Raw genomic sequence first — 15075 nt, forward strand, 5'->3', positions numbered from 1 at the left:
CCTCACTACTATTAGTGTAAATTAGATTAGGACTGGATGGGCTTAATGGAACGATGTTATTTAATTAAGACTTGGCCCAATGTCATCCATCTTTATAATTAAAGGTAAATGGAGAATGAGAGCTAAATTTTAGAGCACATCTTAAAGCAAATGCTATTGTCTTGGAGAGAAAAAAATAACTTGGGCAGGAAATGTAAAAAGAATTACAATCTTTCTGTTACCTCACAATCCTAAATGTCATCATATCATCATTGGAGGGAGGATACTGTGATACTGGGAAGATGCGTATCTAATTTATGTATTTCTTTTAGTTTCTGCAACTGTTGAATTTTAAGCAGTTGTCTATACACCTGGAAGCATTAGAAATATTAATGAGTATAAAAAAACCATTTCTTTCTGTACATATAGATTCACAGCAAAAAATCAGGAGGTCAAGAAGTCAAATAATTTTGATGTAAGCTATATAATTAATTGAGTCTTCTATAAAGAAATGGATAATTTAGCTTTAGGTACAGTTTCACATTTCATGGAAATCGTTCAGCAGAAAACATAGCAATGAGAAATAGCAACTAACTACTGTGTTAACCTTAGTTAACAAGCACAATAACTTCTGAGTTAAAGTATCACTTCAAACTATTGGTTTTGCTTGACAACTACATATATCAAAGGCCTCACCTCTCATTGATACTCATGGATATCTTCATAGCGTAAAGTTAGCATACAGCGTATGTGCTACATGATTTACTGTAGCATAAGAGGTTGAAGATATAAGCAGATCTGGAAACCTCTGGAGAATTTGCCATTTGAAAGAGTTATGATTTTCCAGTGTTGGTGATTATTCCCTTTTTCTAAATCAGAAAATGTCATAATATGGGTAGTCAAATTTAAAGGTTATTATCATTTTTATTTTGTATATTTTGTCAATCAAATTACAGACATGCTGTAAAGCAAGGGTCCCCAACCCCCAGTCTGTAGACAGGTATCAGTCCACAATCCGTTGGGAACAAGGCCACACAAGTAGATATGTGTGTGCAAAGCTCCATTTGTGTAAGTAGCAGGCCTATGCATGAAACCATGCCCTCCTACACCCAGTGCTGCCACTGCTACCACTGTAGGTCCCCAAAGGCAGGAAGGCTGGGGAACCACTGCTGTAAAGAAATTCAGAGTTCTTGAGGAAAGTATGAAAGAACCATTAAGAGGGGAAGAAAGGAGCAAGACATTAAGAGAGGGATTACACAATTAAGAGTTTGAAGCAAGTGTGAGAAGGAAGCTCAAAATAATCCCGCTTTCACTCTGTTTAGTATCAGCTGAGACTGGAAGAAGAAACTCAGGCTTTCAAGTTTCTTCTAATATAACCTACAATGATAAAGTAGCACTCCAGGAATCCCTGTAGAGTTCTTTCTTGACCTGGCCTTCTTCAAAAGCATACATGCACATGTGTGTGCGTACACACACACAAACACACTTTTATAATTTGTGGGGGGGGGAATTGTTGAGTTTTTCAAAGATGAAAATTGTTCAACAACTTTAAAATTCCTTGATGAAGTTCCAGTTTGAGGAGCATCTGTAGGTGGGTGCAAAAAAATTCAAGATGGTGACCGTGACCATATGAAACAAGCTTGGCTCTTCTATTATGTGTGTTGTAACATATATATGAAGAAACTTTTTTCTACATCCCATGAAAACGTCTGCCCAATAGGGTATAAAATGTGTAATAGTGTTTTTGTGTATATATTCTTAGAACTGCAGCCTCTAATTACTCTCATCAATAATCTTACAGAATGAATAAATCTCAATTACCAACATCAGATACTTCATCAGATACTTCATAAAAGCATTTTCTCAACATGACTATCATTTTATGCTTGATGACTTAAATATAGAATATTCAAAATCTAAAAAGGAGTTTAGTTATTCCTTTTGAGATTAATTGAAATCGGCAGTGGTAGCACTTTGTTTGCAGGAAGCAAGATTTCATACAAATCCATTCTCATTACCCTAATCAGCGACATAGAAAAATGGCAGCAGTTTGTGCAAAAGGTTGTGCTTCATTGCTTTCTGGCTAAAGGGAAACTGCATTTACTCAAATTATCTCAAATTTGTTGGAATGCACTAATTTCTATAATGTCATTCCTCTTATAAAAACAGTTTAATTAATTAAATGGACATTAATCAATTATACTGCAGATAAAGTGCCTATAAACACTATGGTAAAAATGTGCAAACAGATGCTTTAGAGCAGGGATCTCGAACCTTGGCAACTTTAAGCCTGGAGGACTTCAACTCCCAGAATTCCCCAGCCAGCAAAGCAAAGCTGGCTGGGGCATTCTGGGAGTTGAAGGCCTTCAGGCTTAAAGTTGCCAAGGTTAGAGACCCCTGCTTTAGAGCAACTCCTGAAATTATCACCCAGCTATAATTTTTAACGTGACAGAAGGGGAAAAATAAAAGTTGCACACAGAAGCCTCACACAAACGTATTTAATCACAACTACTGTTTAATTTTCCCGGCCTTGCCTATGTTTAGAGGTTGAGCCTGCAATATACAGCTTAACAGATGGTTTCCACCTACAAAAAGGTGTACAATCTTGTGCTTCAAGTACCCTTGCTTATACCTCTCATTGTGAGGGGTGTGTAAGTGTGTGTGAATAGATGTAGATTTAAGACAACCAGCAAATTTTGGTTGCCATTCCTTTTCTTACAGCTGGGTGTTCTTTTTTGTTCTTTCCAACACAAGCAAATGTTAGAAATAAATACTTAAAAGGGATTGAGACTCTACAGGTCTCAGCACATTTAGTAATGAAAATCTCTATAAATTAAGCCTTTCTTTATGATACACGTTGGCCCTTATTAATTGATATTGTTAAGATATTGTTTCTGCATGCATTCACAACTTGAGTCAAAGATGAGCCTTCTCCATCCCATTATAGGCTTGTTGTTATGCATTTGGTGCAATTTTTGCCAAAAAACGGCCTTCTTCTCAGTTCTCCGGTCCCATGAGTCAGGTTCAGTAGTACAGATGAACTTGCATTCTGTAAAAAACTAAAGATTAAAGCCTCTTTCTCAAACAGAAATAGAGTGAATTAATTAGCAGCTTTTATTGTATTGGAGAGAAATACAATAAATACCTTGTGTTTAATTGCCCCCTACTGGTCATAAAATGAAAATGTATGCTAATATCAAACTAAAGCCACACCTGTAGTAAACCTTTATTATGAAATAAAATATTCCAATTCTAAACATGCTCATTTGGACAAATTCCATTCATTATTGTATGATTCTCAGTGACCATTCACAGCTGCTACAAAGATCACTTTCAAACAAATTTCAAACTAAATGGTCAGAATATTTTAAAGAGCAAAATAATGCAAATTCTGTGAATGAAAATTTGCAATCAGATATTTATGCTGAATTATGTCATTGTATGCTGTACTAGAGGAGCTTTCCCATGAGTCCCCCTCCCCCAGCTGTTGTTCCACTAAAAATTTCAGAATTTTCAGCCAGTGAGACATGTGGGTACAGAACTAGCATATTATAATACACATATCTAGAGGATAATCAGTTGTGAAAAGCTATATTATGCTTGCTGCTGGGAGGGAGAAGGGTTATTTAACTTCAGAGGTAAGCCAAATGCAGATCATAAGACAGAAGGTAACTTTATGAGTAGCACTTCTACATGAAATGTTTTGTACCATTTTGGGATTGACTCTGGACTTGTTTAGTTTCTCAGTACTAACTGCTTTTGGAAATGGAAGTACTTTCTTTTTGGCTCTCCTCTTTATTTGAAATGACAGGAAAGCTGAAGTTTTCCTCTGAATTGCTGTTCTGCAGATTTTGTGGATGATTAATTTTCTGATTGTAGGAAGATTCAATTCCAGGTTTCAAGTTCAGGACAGCTATTATTCTCTCCAACCGACTTGAGGTTTAGCAGCCTGTACATATGTAGGGTTTAGAACTTATCTGTCTCACTCCAGGTATGTGTGACAGAACACAATGATAGATACAGGTGCATGATTCCAATGTTTAAAACTGGAAGGATGCCAACATACGATCATTTTACCTTTGCATCTCACAGGGCTTCTTACATGCAAAGAGAATGGAGAGTGGGGTCTGTGAACCCTACTGTAAACTGCACATGTGAGGGATCTAGGTTGCACACTCCTCCCCCTCCCCTCAGTCCATGGGAAATTTGTCTTCCATGAAGCAAGTCCCTGATGGGGGCTCCCACCCTCTGGAATGAACTTCCCCCAGGACTTCGTCAACTTCCTGACCTTCGAACCTTCCACCGCGAGCAGGACTGGACTAGAATTTCAATTTTAAATTTAATTTTAATGGGGTTTTATCATTTTAATTGTAATTTTAAATTTTGGCCTATTTAAATAAGTTTTTTAATTAGTTTTTATTTTGTATTATATCTGTATTTTTATCGGGCTGTAAACCGCCCTGAGTCCTTCGGGAGATAGGGCGGTATAAAAATTCGATTAAATAAAATAAAATAAAATAAATAAATAAATAAATAATGCCAAAAAAGGTTGGAGACCACTGGTCTGGATAATGAGCTCTTTATTTTGAATTGTCTTAGACTCTTAAGATATAATTTGACCTTAGATACTTATTACAGACAAGCGTCTAATATTGCAATTTAGCAATAGAAGATCTGACAATCGTCATTCTATGTTCCAAAATAAATTAGAGGCTTTTTTTCATGCCGGAGTCTAACAATAATTAGCCATTCTCCTCCAGGTCACACAACATATCTGGGCTCTGCTGACTTCATGATGCTCTCAAGCCTGACCACTGATCTTCCAGTCTCATAACATACAGTTCTTTAATCACTAAAATAAGAAACGAGGCAGGGGGCAGGCAGTCATGTATACATATGAACCAACCCCCATTGTCCCACTTAAGAGATTGCCAAAAGTTTAAGGGACATGAAAAGAACAACCTGGCAGTACTCAGTGTAGTCTAATGGCAAAGGCATTTTGAGTCAGAGCAGCACTTTTTCTTACTTCCAGGAAAGTAGTCCTATTAGCATTTTTCCTTGAAACTAAAATTGCACTAAAATTGCTATTGCTAAATTTCAATAAATCAATGTCTTTTTGCTCAAAAGAAAATCTTAGTGCCCAGTGGTATCTGCCTGGCCTCATAAAATGGAAGTGTTAAGTAGATTAAGACATAATTTGTGGTTACTTAGATTTAAATCTTTAAAGTACCATCCAAAAACATAAATTGTCCATTTTATCTTTCATTATATCCTATTTTAGAGTTGCACTTATGTTGAAATATTAAGAAATTTGATAGGATTAATCTCTCTCCCCCTCCCTCCCGTTATTCTTTATTCTGAATTGTCTTACTCTTAGATACAACTTGACCTTAAGATACTTATTACAGACAAGAATCTAATATTACAATTTAGCAATAGAAGATTGCTAAATCTCTCTCTCTCTCTCTAGCTTTCTGCATGTCTTACCTAAATGTGCAATACATGATTTCAAATGACTGTTGACTGTTTTGCAGACTCAGAATATCTCCTCAGTCAAGTTTCAAAACCTCCTAATGCATAATTTTCCAGTTATTGGAATTGGCAGTAAAAGTGCTAAAATTATGGTTTCAATTCACTATGTAATAACTACTGCTTTTTGGCCCTTGACAATACAGAATTGTGCCCAGTTGTCTCAAGTTTGTTTACACAAAACACTTTGGACAAAGAGGCTTTGACAAGACCCAGCTACTATATCAATCCTTTTACAGCTGGAGGATTTAAGAACAGTCAGGGCCTTTAGAGTTTGGTTTATTTGTCCAGTATGTGAAGTAGAGATAAATATAATAGCTCACAATATTATAAGCACATCTGTGCTTATTTTCCTAACAACCTGAACCTAAATATGATGTGTAGATATACTGTAACAATGCAGAGAAGACATCTGGGTAACATGGCAAGGCAAATGTGTTTTCTAAAATGCTTCAAATGTTAACTTATTTTCAAATATGTGATGTTTGGGGCAATTTGTGTATTTTTAATGACTAGACCTATTTTAAAGGTTACAGATTGGCTCAAAATTATACTTAAATTATGTCTTCACTTATATTTAACCATGGCAAATCATTCTTGACAACCATTTCTTTCCCTTACTTCATGATGTTGCTCTCATTTCATCTCTAGCCCATTTACACCGGTATTCAGTATTTGTCATCAATTGGTTCCAGGAGGTGCAACTTGTACTAAAGACAATGAGTGCCAAACAAATCACATGACTTACCAGGTGACCCTTTGTTTCTGCCAGGAAGGACTGTCTGTCCCTTTTTCCTATGTCAGCGACCTTCTCAGCATGGCTGACTTCCTGTCTGCCCTCTGTGACCATTCCTCTTTTCCTTTTGCAGTGACATTCCTGGCATGGCCAACTACCTGTCCGTTCTCCATGGCAGTAACAATTTTCCTATCACAACATGTTGAATACCAAACAAACAATGAGTACCGGAACAACATTTTCACAAAATGCATTGAATACCAAATCTGACAAATTTCGAAGCAGTTGAGTACTGTATTCCAACATCATCCAACAACAGATTACAGGTACGCAAATCATAAATGGCTGTCCCAAAGGTGCTTTTTCAAGAGGCAACTGGACTTTGCTTTTTTCCACCAATGTATAGATCTGCACATGTCTCACTGCATTTTACTGCATATACCACACTGCTCAGTTTTGTCTGGGTGTTTTATCCTTGGGGTGAACAAGTTTCTGCCTTAGTGTATAAAGTGTGCATGTATGTTGTGTGGGCTGAAGATCCTCCTGAGCTTTTCAGATATATGGTACAATGCAGTGAGTCGTGCAGATCTGTACACTGGTGAAACAAAACAACCACTTCTTTAAGACATGGCACAACATAGGAGAACAAACCCATCAGGACTAGATTCAGCAGTCCATCTGCATTTAAAAGACAAAGGTCATTCTTTTGAAGACAGCAAAAGAGGACAGTTTAAAAGAGGGGTCAAAGTAGCCATCTATGTCAAAATTGAACAGCCCTCTCTCAACAGAGGGGGAGGGATACAACCAGTGGTGGGTTGCTCCCAGTCCAGTCCGGTTCTTGTGAACCGGTAGTAATGGCGGTGGGAGACTCCGCCCACCTGGCCCAATGTCATGCGCGCTCCCATTGCGAACTGGTAGTAAAGGTAAGTGGAACCCACCCCTGGCTACAATATCATCTATCTCCAGTTTACAACACAGTCCTTTCAACAGTTCCCAAAAAAAAAAAAAAAGGCTCCAAACCCATTTGCACTATTCAGGTGACCCTGAGGATATATAAATCTCCAAATGGCCCCCGCGACTCTGTAAAAAATGCAAATGATCAGCTGTCTGCAAGGAATATAAATCCTTCCATTCCCCACCATCGTCAGAGCTGACGAAGCTTCTTGGGTAAGAAGCGAAATGTCTTCAAAGAAAACCAGAAAGTCCAGTTGTATCTTGAAAAAGCACTTTTGGGACACCATGACCTGGATGATTGAAAATTACCACAGACAAATCATAAACGGGTTAGAATGGAATTTGGAAGTAATCTCGAATTCCTGGCTCTGTAAGAAATAAATTGCTATAGCTTCTTTGACTACGCTTCTTCAGATTAAACATACACGACACCTCCAACTATTATTTTTCTTCTAGCCTCTATTCTTAGCTGTTCTTGATTGGGCACGGTCTAGTTTTTCAATAGTTTTCCTAAAATATGGTGCTCAAAATCTGATGCCCCACAGAAGGCTCACCTATCCTATCACCTTCTCTCTCTATCTCCCTCAGGCTTGCCCCAGAGAAACCTCACTTATCTCCATCGCCTTCTCTATCTCCCTCAGGCTTGCCCCACAGAAGCCTCATCTCTCCTATCACCTTCTAGATCTCCCTCAGGGTGCCCCACAATTGCCTGACCTAACCCTATCTCCTTCTCTATCTCCCTCAAACTTGCCCTGAGAAGCCTCCCCTATTTGTTGAAAGACATATCTTTATCTCCTCCTCTCTCTATCTCCCTCAGGCTTGCCCCACAGAAGCCTCACCTATCCTTCCTTTTCTTCTCTATGGCCCTCAGGCTTGCCCCACATATCCTTATCTCCTTCTTTCTCTCTTTAGCTCCCTCAAGCTTGCCTCAGAGAAACCTCACCCACCCCTATCACCTTCTCTATCCTCCACTCTTCTCTTTTCTCGCCAGAACCACCTGCTTTTATATCTTTTCTTCCTCTCCCCGCCTCCTCCTCTTTTCTTTACCGGGTGTGGATTCTGGCAGGCCTCCGGCTTTGGTCGCTGCCCGTCTCACCCACCCCTCTGAGGCCACCCGCTGCCCAGCTGGCTCTTAGCAGGCAGCGCTGATCATCTGGAACCGCGGACGCCGATCGAGGGGGCCTAGATCAGAAGAACCCCGGCAGCATCGTAGCCCTAGCCGACTCCCCTTCCCGCAAAGCCTGCATGCTGCAGTTTTTGCTCACCCCCAGCTAAATTTGTATGGGTGCTACCAACAAAATACATACAAAATACAAAAACTAGTTCATTGATTAACAAAAATGACAACAATGGCTGGCGGACCGCTTCTCAGGTTTTAATTGCATTAATATTGATATGCAATATTATTAATATGCAATATTAAGATTGCATTCTGTTCAACATGGCAAATGAAGTTTGGATTTCACTGTTAAGGGACACCGCTTTTACCACTAATCCCTTCTAAAAGCAATTCCGTGCAGCCGAGCTCGCTTTTCGTAACGGCGGCAATGGGAAAAATCCCCGCTCAGTTCTTTTCCAGGTCTTACTCAGTGAATGTGGAGAAACAATGGAAGAAAGTCCCCACAAAGAGGGGACTTATTCCCACAAAGAGAATAAAAAAAAAGACAAAAAGGCCATCGGGGTAAAAGAGGAAAAAAAAATTCACGAGGGATTTAAAATTGCACTCGTAGCTCTTACGTTTCGTGGGCGGGGCGGGACGAGACGGGCGGGGCGGGCGGAATTAACTCATGCAAGAACAGCCTTCCCCCTCTCCGCCCCTGTATCCAATGAGAATGGAGGGGCGTGACCAGCCTCCCTTTCGTGCCCGGAGACTTATATAAAGCCTTGAAAGGACTCGCGCGCCCTTTTGCTTGTACGTTCGGAGCGTGGTAAGTTTGTGGTGGGTGGGAGGACGGAGAAAAGCGGCCGTCGCCATTTTGTGCGTGGCTCGCCCTCCCTTTCTTCCCCCTCCACCTCTCTCGGGGGGATTTGCGACAACTATAAAGAAGGCAACTTGCACGAGGTCGGCACTCCTTTTTAGGGACAGCTCTTGTGGGGGAGCCCCTGATCCGGCGCATTTTACCTCTTATTTTTGAGCGGCGCTGAGACAGGGTCGAGCCTCGAATAACCTGCAATGGAGCTAACTTAAAAGAAAGGATGGGGGGAAAAACGGGAGGCTTCCCTTTCAAGGATAACCTCTTAATTGAAAAGCCTCCCCCAACAAAAAAAATTTTCCTTCCGCGCCAAAAGCCCGCAGTGCTGGATGGGAGCGCGATTATTGCCGGGAAAAGGAGAGAGCCGTCCAGTCCCTCGCGGTTCTTGCGGCTTGAGTGTCACTAAAAGTGTTATCCCTATGATTTATATTGATGTTGTTTCCTGATTGCTTATTTGTACCCTATGACTACCATTAAGTGTTGTATCTTAGAATTCTTGATGGAGGTATCTTTTCTTTTATGTACACTGAGAGCATATGCACCAAGACAAATTCCTTGTGTGTCCCATCACACTTGGCCAATAAAGAATTCTATTCTATTCTAAGAGATTAAACTGGCTATTCGAAGCTGTTAGGAGCCAGAATGCCCGTGCAGCCCTTGAAAAGTGCAAATTGTGGAGATCAGATGTTTTGCAGGACTTGCTTCGGGGAGAGAGATGCTTTGAGATTGCAAACTTGAGCCTGATGGGAGTGAGGCATACCGCTGATTAATGGGCGTGATTTAATGATAAAAGTACATGATTTAAACTAGAAGGACTTTGTTTCAATGCTCGGCTGCAACTCAAATTAGTGGCTAGAGAAGAGTGGAAAAATCTGGTTAGCTACTATAAGCGTAGTTAATTTTATAATAATTTAAAAATGACTACCCTGAACATTTTGGCTGGTGGACCAGGATTGGGAAGCTCTGAAAGCATGGCTTATGGATTGTCATTTGAATTAGTGATTTCATGCTGCATAGGTCAGAATGTTTTAATAGACACCTGCAGTTACACATGCAAGTGAATAACATGAAAACGAAGCTACTGCTGCCCTTCAGACATTAGGATTCACTTACAAAGCTTGATTACTGTACACGGGTATTTGATTTTAAAAACTCATATTTTTACGTTCCAGGAAATATGATCCTAAAACCTGTGATGGTGTTGCTGTTACACACAATGAACTCCGTGGTACGTTTCACAATTGAATGTTCATTTTAAGTTTCGCATTATGTATGATTGTAGGCGAATATATTTTATGAGGAAGGGACACATACATCGGATTGGAACCAATCGTTTGTAATATTGCAATGAGAATGTTTTGGATTCATGTACCCAACTAATTCGGAAAATTTTAAAAATTTTGTATCTATTTTGTATTTTTTCATTTAGTTTTAACTTTAAATTATTTTTCTTAATATGAGTTTGCATTTATCTTTTTAAAAATATTTTAATATGAAATATTTGCTGGATAAGGACATCCCTATGAATGAATAGTTTTGGTTAAACTACTGGGCAACAATTTCTATAGTTAGTGTAAATTCTCAATTTGAAGTTAGTGTGACTGATAAAAATAAATTCCTGACCAAATACTATATATCTTATAGACCTAATTCCAACTGAAATAATTTTGTCACTGTAAAGATTGTTACTATACAGGTAGTCCTTGACTTACAACAGTTAATTTAGTGACCGTTTGAAGTTACAGTGTCACTCAAAAAGTGATTTATGACTTTCCCACAACTGTTGTAGCATCCCCATGGACACATGATCAAAATTTTGATGTTTTGCAACTGGTTCATATTTATGACAGTTGCTGTGTCCTGGAGTCATGTAATCAGTTTTTGCAAACTTCTGACAAGCAAAGTCAGTGAGGAAGCTAGATTCACTTAACCCTATTATTAACTTAACAACTGTAGCAAGAAAGGTCATAAAATAGGGCAAAACAGATATTTCATTTAGCCACATAAATGTTAGGCTCAGTTGTGGCAGTAGGGCTACCTGTATGTGAAATTTTGGCAGATCTGTTGTATAGGAATTTTTATCCCACTTTTTAAAAATTAGCTCAACTCAAGGTGCCAAACATTTAATACTCCTGCCTACCATTTTCCACAACAACAACGCTATGAGGTGTGTTGGGTTGAGAGTGTGAGGCCCAAAGTCACCCAGCTGGTTTTTATGCCTGAAGGAGTCACAGTCCCTGATTTCTAGGCCAGGACCTTAACCAAACTGCCTCTACTAAGAGTATATATATATCTATAAGGCTTCCTTTTCAAATTGTAACATTCGCTGTTGGAGAAATCTTCCCTTTGTAAGAATGGAAACATTCCTGTTCATGAAATGGCTCTCTTGTTGGAATCATTTAGGCCTACAATGATAGTTACATATTTCTCTTGTGAAGTGGAATTTCTCAAATATATTCTGAGGGTTTCTCAGCCTTCTGGAGTTGATTTGAAAATTACTGAAACAGAAAACTAATTTTGCTGATAGATGGACAACTCTTAAAGAATGCAAGCCGGTTTTTGGAAGCCATAATTTTCATTCAATTATTTTTTTTTCCTTCTTGGCATTATAGATGTTGCATTTGTACTAAAATTCAATGTAATAACTTTGAACCAATTTTTGTTTGAATGCTTCTTTATAACAAATTGTACTTCGTAGAAATGCAAACTATGGAATAAGAATTTACGTTTGCTTTTTCTCTTTTCAGACCTGATAACACTACTGTTAAGATGAAGGTATGTGTGAACTGTTTTTACTGTAATAAATAGTATGGAATGGCCCAACCAGTGATGAGCCTATCCCGAACCTGACTTCTTGATGAAAAAATGCCAATTTGGATCCGGCTTCTGAGGTTATACTGCCATTAATACAACTGGAATTTGTTATGCAGAAACATTGCTGCTAGAATATTCTCTTACACTGATGCTATTTTGACTTGTAGATGAAATTCAGAGAGCAGCTGGGACGCATTTGGCATTGGGTCTTGAGTTTCTGATTCCTAACATGCATCAAGTGAGTAGAATATTTTGGATTACTGTGTTGTGATTTACTACTAGGCTTAATTTAGATGAAAGTGAAATAAATCTTTGCAACCTCTGCAAATTTAAGATTTAATTTTAAAAATTCAGTTCTCATTGGAGCTGTATTTTATTATATTATAGGCATTTTTGTTGGGCAGTCCTATCCTATTGACCCCACTTGTGAACTAAAAGAATGAGTTGTGGGGAAAACCAATTTTTAAAAATACATTGCCTTGCTCAGTATAGTAAAGTATTCCATCATTGCTTTTCAACAGTGATATGGGAGCAGTCTTGGACTAAAGACAGCCATTATGTCTTCTGGGGGAAAAATGGTAAGATGATGTACAACACAATTAAACTGTTAGCTGGATTTAGGATTGATAAGAGGACTCCAATGAATGAACACTAAAATATCCAGACTGTTAAAACGTTGCTTGAAAACAGTAGTTCAAGCAACTGCTTGTATGTCAGTTGAATGACTACTGTACTTGTGTTAACTTTTGCTGAGAATTTATAGTACTGCAAATGTTATATTTGTTAATGCCCATATATTCAAATGTCCAATACCAGACCAGAGAATATAGATGATTTTGTAGATGTATTTTTGTTCTTCAATGAATGTTTTTGGCAAAACACGGCAGTGATATAATTCTGAGTAGAATTATGCATTCTGCAATTTGTTTACTCAAATGACCCTCACTAGGATTTTTGAGCACATGCATGTGACAAGATATAAATTTATCTCCTGCATTTGTCCATTTTTATCAACAGTGTTGAAGTCGAAGGGGAACATAATCTGAAGTTGGCTTGGCCGAAGTTAACATCATGCATCATCTTTGAAGATTTGAAGAAAATCAGTGCATTAAAAATGTACAACTTTATTAACACCAGAATGTATTTTTTGTAATTGTGGCCCTATGCAATAAGTTATACAAATAAAGGTTTAATGCACCTGATTGGACTTTTATTGATGAAACTTTGTTGGTAGGATGGATAAGGAAACATTTTAAAGAACAGGATAATTACTTTCAGTAATATTTGAGCCCAAAGGGTAGGAGTATTACTGTAATGCTCCTATGTATAAAATTCTCTTAATGGAATGACTTACGAAAGGAATTTTAAATGTTTCAGACATTCCTTTTGCTAGGACTTGTTTATGCCTTTAAAGGAGTTTTGTAGATTTAAATGTTCGAGAACTGCGGCTTTTGGAAGTCCTTAGGGGAGAAGTATCACCAAAAAGGTTTCAAGCCCCAGTCCGTAATCTTCAGTTTAACTACTTGTCCAAACAACGAAAAATATGCAACCACAGCCATTTTAAAAATGTAGCCGAAAAGTTACAAGTTTTCAGTCACATCTGACAGTTATATTGCATATACAGTAAGTATTCTAATGTGTGACATTGGTGAGTCTTCTGGGCTAATGTGTTAAAAAGAAACCTGTCTTGGGCAGCAGGTTTCTTCACTCAAGCTTATACGAAGTTTAAATATAAATGGTACAGTTCAAAATTCAATTCCAAAACAAATCATCTTTCCCCAGTCGAAAAGTAACACAACCATTGCAACTAAAAATTAAAGAATTGAGCCTCTGAGCATGTTTGGTTGTGAATTGTCGTCTTCCATTACTGGACAGAGCAAGTGCCTCAAAGTGGTAATCTAATCTATAACGCTTTATTGAATTAGCTTTGTTAGGTAAACTGGAAGATAGAGTACAAAGACTGAATCATGAGTAGAAGTACTTAGTATCTGCAGATGACTGTCCTGTAAAGAGTGACAGTTTCATTTAAAAGTGGAAGCAGGCAATTTGACCCCATGAAATACTTCATAGGTGCCATAATTTCCTTTAAGGGAAAGTGTCACACAGCACTTCACATATATCTCCAGTTCACTCTAGTGCAGACAATACTATAAACCAATAATACATTCTGCATAAGACAGTCCTTACCAAAGGCTGACTTGGAGTTGCCTACAACTGCCCACAGCCCTTGCCACATACCTGCACTACAAAGGAATTTGTGTGTAAGCAGAGGTTGCAGAAGGCTCTAGACTGTCCAAAGCAAACTTGAATTCAATCTCATGTGATATGTGTTGATTGGTTGATCCAACTTCTGTGCTTTGCTGTTTGAGGGCTGCCTAACCAGAACATTAACATTCTCTGATGTGTAAAAGTAACGCCTATGCAACTGTCCCTGAATGACATGCATACATTCCCTAGCCTGCAGTGCTGGAGAAGTCTGCCCCAGCCTTAAGACAACCTTCAACTGACATTTTACTCGTTTGCTGGTTCAGTTATGGATAGCATTGAAAGATACAATGCGGGCTTTTTCAGTTCCAGAAACATTTGAACATAATTTGCAACTTTCCATAACTTGTTAATTTTCACAAATTGGTAAAACCATTCATACTTTCCTTCTGAAATCTTTAAAGTGGAAGTGGGATCAATTAAAATGTCAGCACATGAACACCCACTTCAGCTTTGTAATATTGGGGGCAATCGTTGGAATTTGAATTATTGGACTGGAACAAGACACCAGCAATTTTAAAACGCGATTATAGTAATTCTATTTTAAGATTATACGTTTCCAGCTAATGGGAACAGAAAACTAGCAATTTTCAGAAGAATTGCAAAGAGAAAGGAAGAATAAATACATTTTTTTCTAATTGTTACTATATGTTTGTTCTCCATTACCAGAAAGAACTTTGTAATCTTGCCTGGAAAGGCCAAACTTAACATTTATTTTGATCAACTGGCCAGAAAAAAAGGTTAGGCATCCTGTAGAAGTGTGCAGACCCAAAAGATCACCTTTCTGTATTTAAATATGGCAAGTTTTAGAATGAAATCCAGTTG

At 38.3% G+C, this 15075-nt stretch overlaps 2 long non-coding RNA genes and 1 other non-coding gene across 4 annotated transcripts; 2 read left to right on the forward strand and 1 right to left on the reverse strand.

Annotated features, from left to right (window-relative positions):
• Positions 1 to 2509: 2509 nt before the first annotated feature.
• LOC131189280 (uncharacterized) lies at positions 2510 to 8756 on the reverse strand. Of its 2 annotated transcripts, none has more exons than XR_009152967.1 (3): positions 8687 to 8756; positions 6257 to 6433; positions 2510 to 3038 (listed from the first exon to the last, which is right to left on the reverse strand). It is a non-coding gene; the product is annotated as an uncharacterized LOC131189280 (long non-coding RNA). The 2 variants fall into 2 exon arrangements; XR_009152968.1 differs by lacking the exon at positions 8687 to 8756 and adding an exon at positions 8246 to 8348.
• Positions 8757 to 9067: 311 nt separating this feature from the next.
• LOC131194478 (uncharacterized) lies at positions 9068 to 13187 on the forward strand. Its single transcript, XR_009154197.1, has 6 exons — positions 9068 to 9126; positions 10344 to 10399; positions 11919 to 11946; positions 12153 to 12223; positions 12507 to 12563; positions 13003 to 13187. It is a non-coding gene; the product is annotated as an uncharacterized LOC131194478 (long non-coding RNA).
• LOC131189377 (small nucleolar RNA SNORD50) lies at positions 11993 to 12064 on the forward strand. Its single transcript, XR_009152991.1, has one exon. It is a non-coding gene; the product is annotated as a small nucleolar RNA SNORD50 (small nucleolar RNA).
• Positions 13188 to 15075: the final 1888 nt, after the last annotated feature.

The sequence above is a fragment of the Ahaetulla prasina genome, chromosome 1 (assembly GCF_028640845.1).
Source record: "Ahaetulla prasina isolate Xishuangbanna chromosome 1, ASM2864084v1, whole genome shotgun sequence".
NCBI classification, from domain to species: domain Eukaryota; kingdom Metazoa; phylum Chordata; class Lepidosauria; order Squamata; family Colubridae; genus Ahaetulla; species Ahaetulla prasina.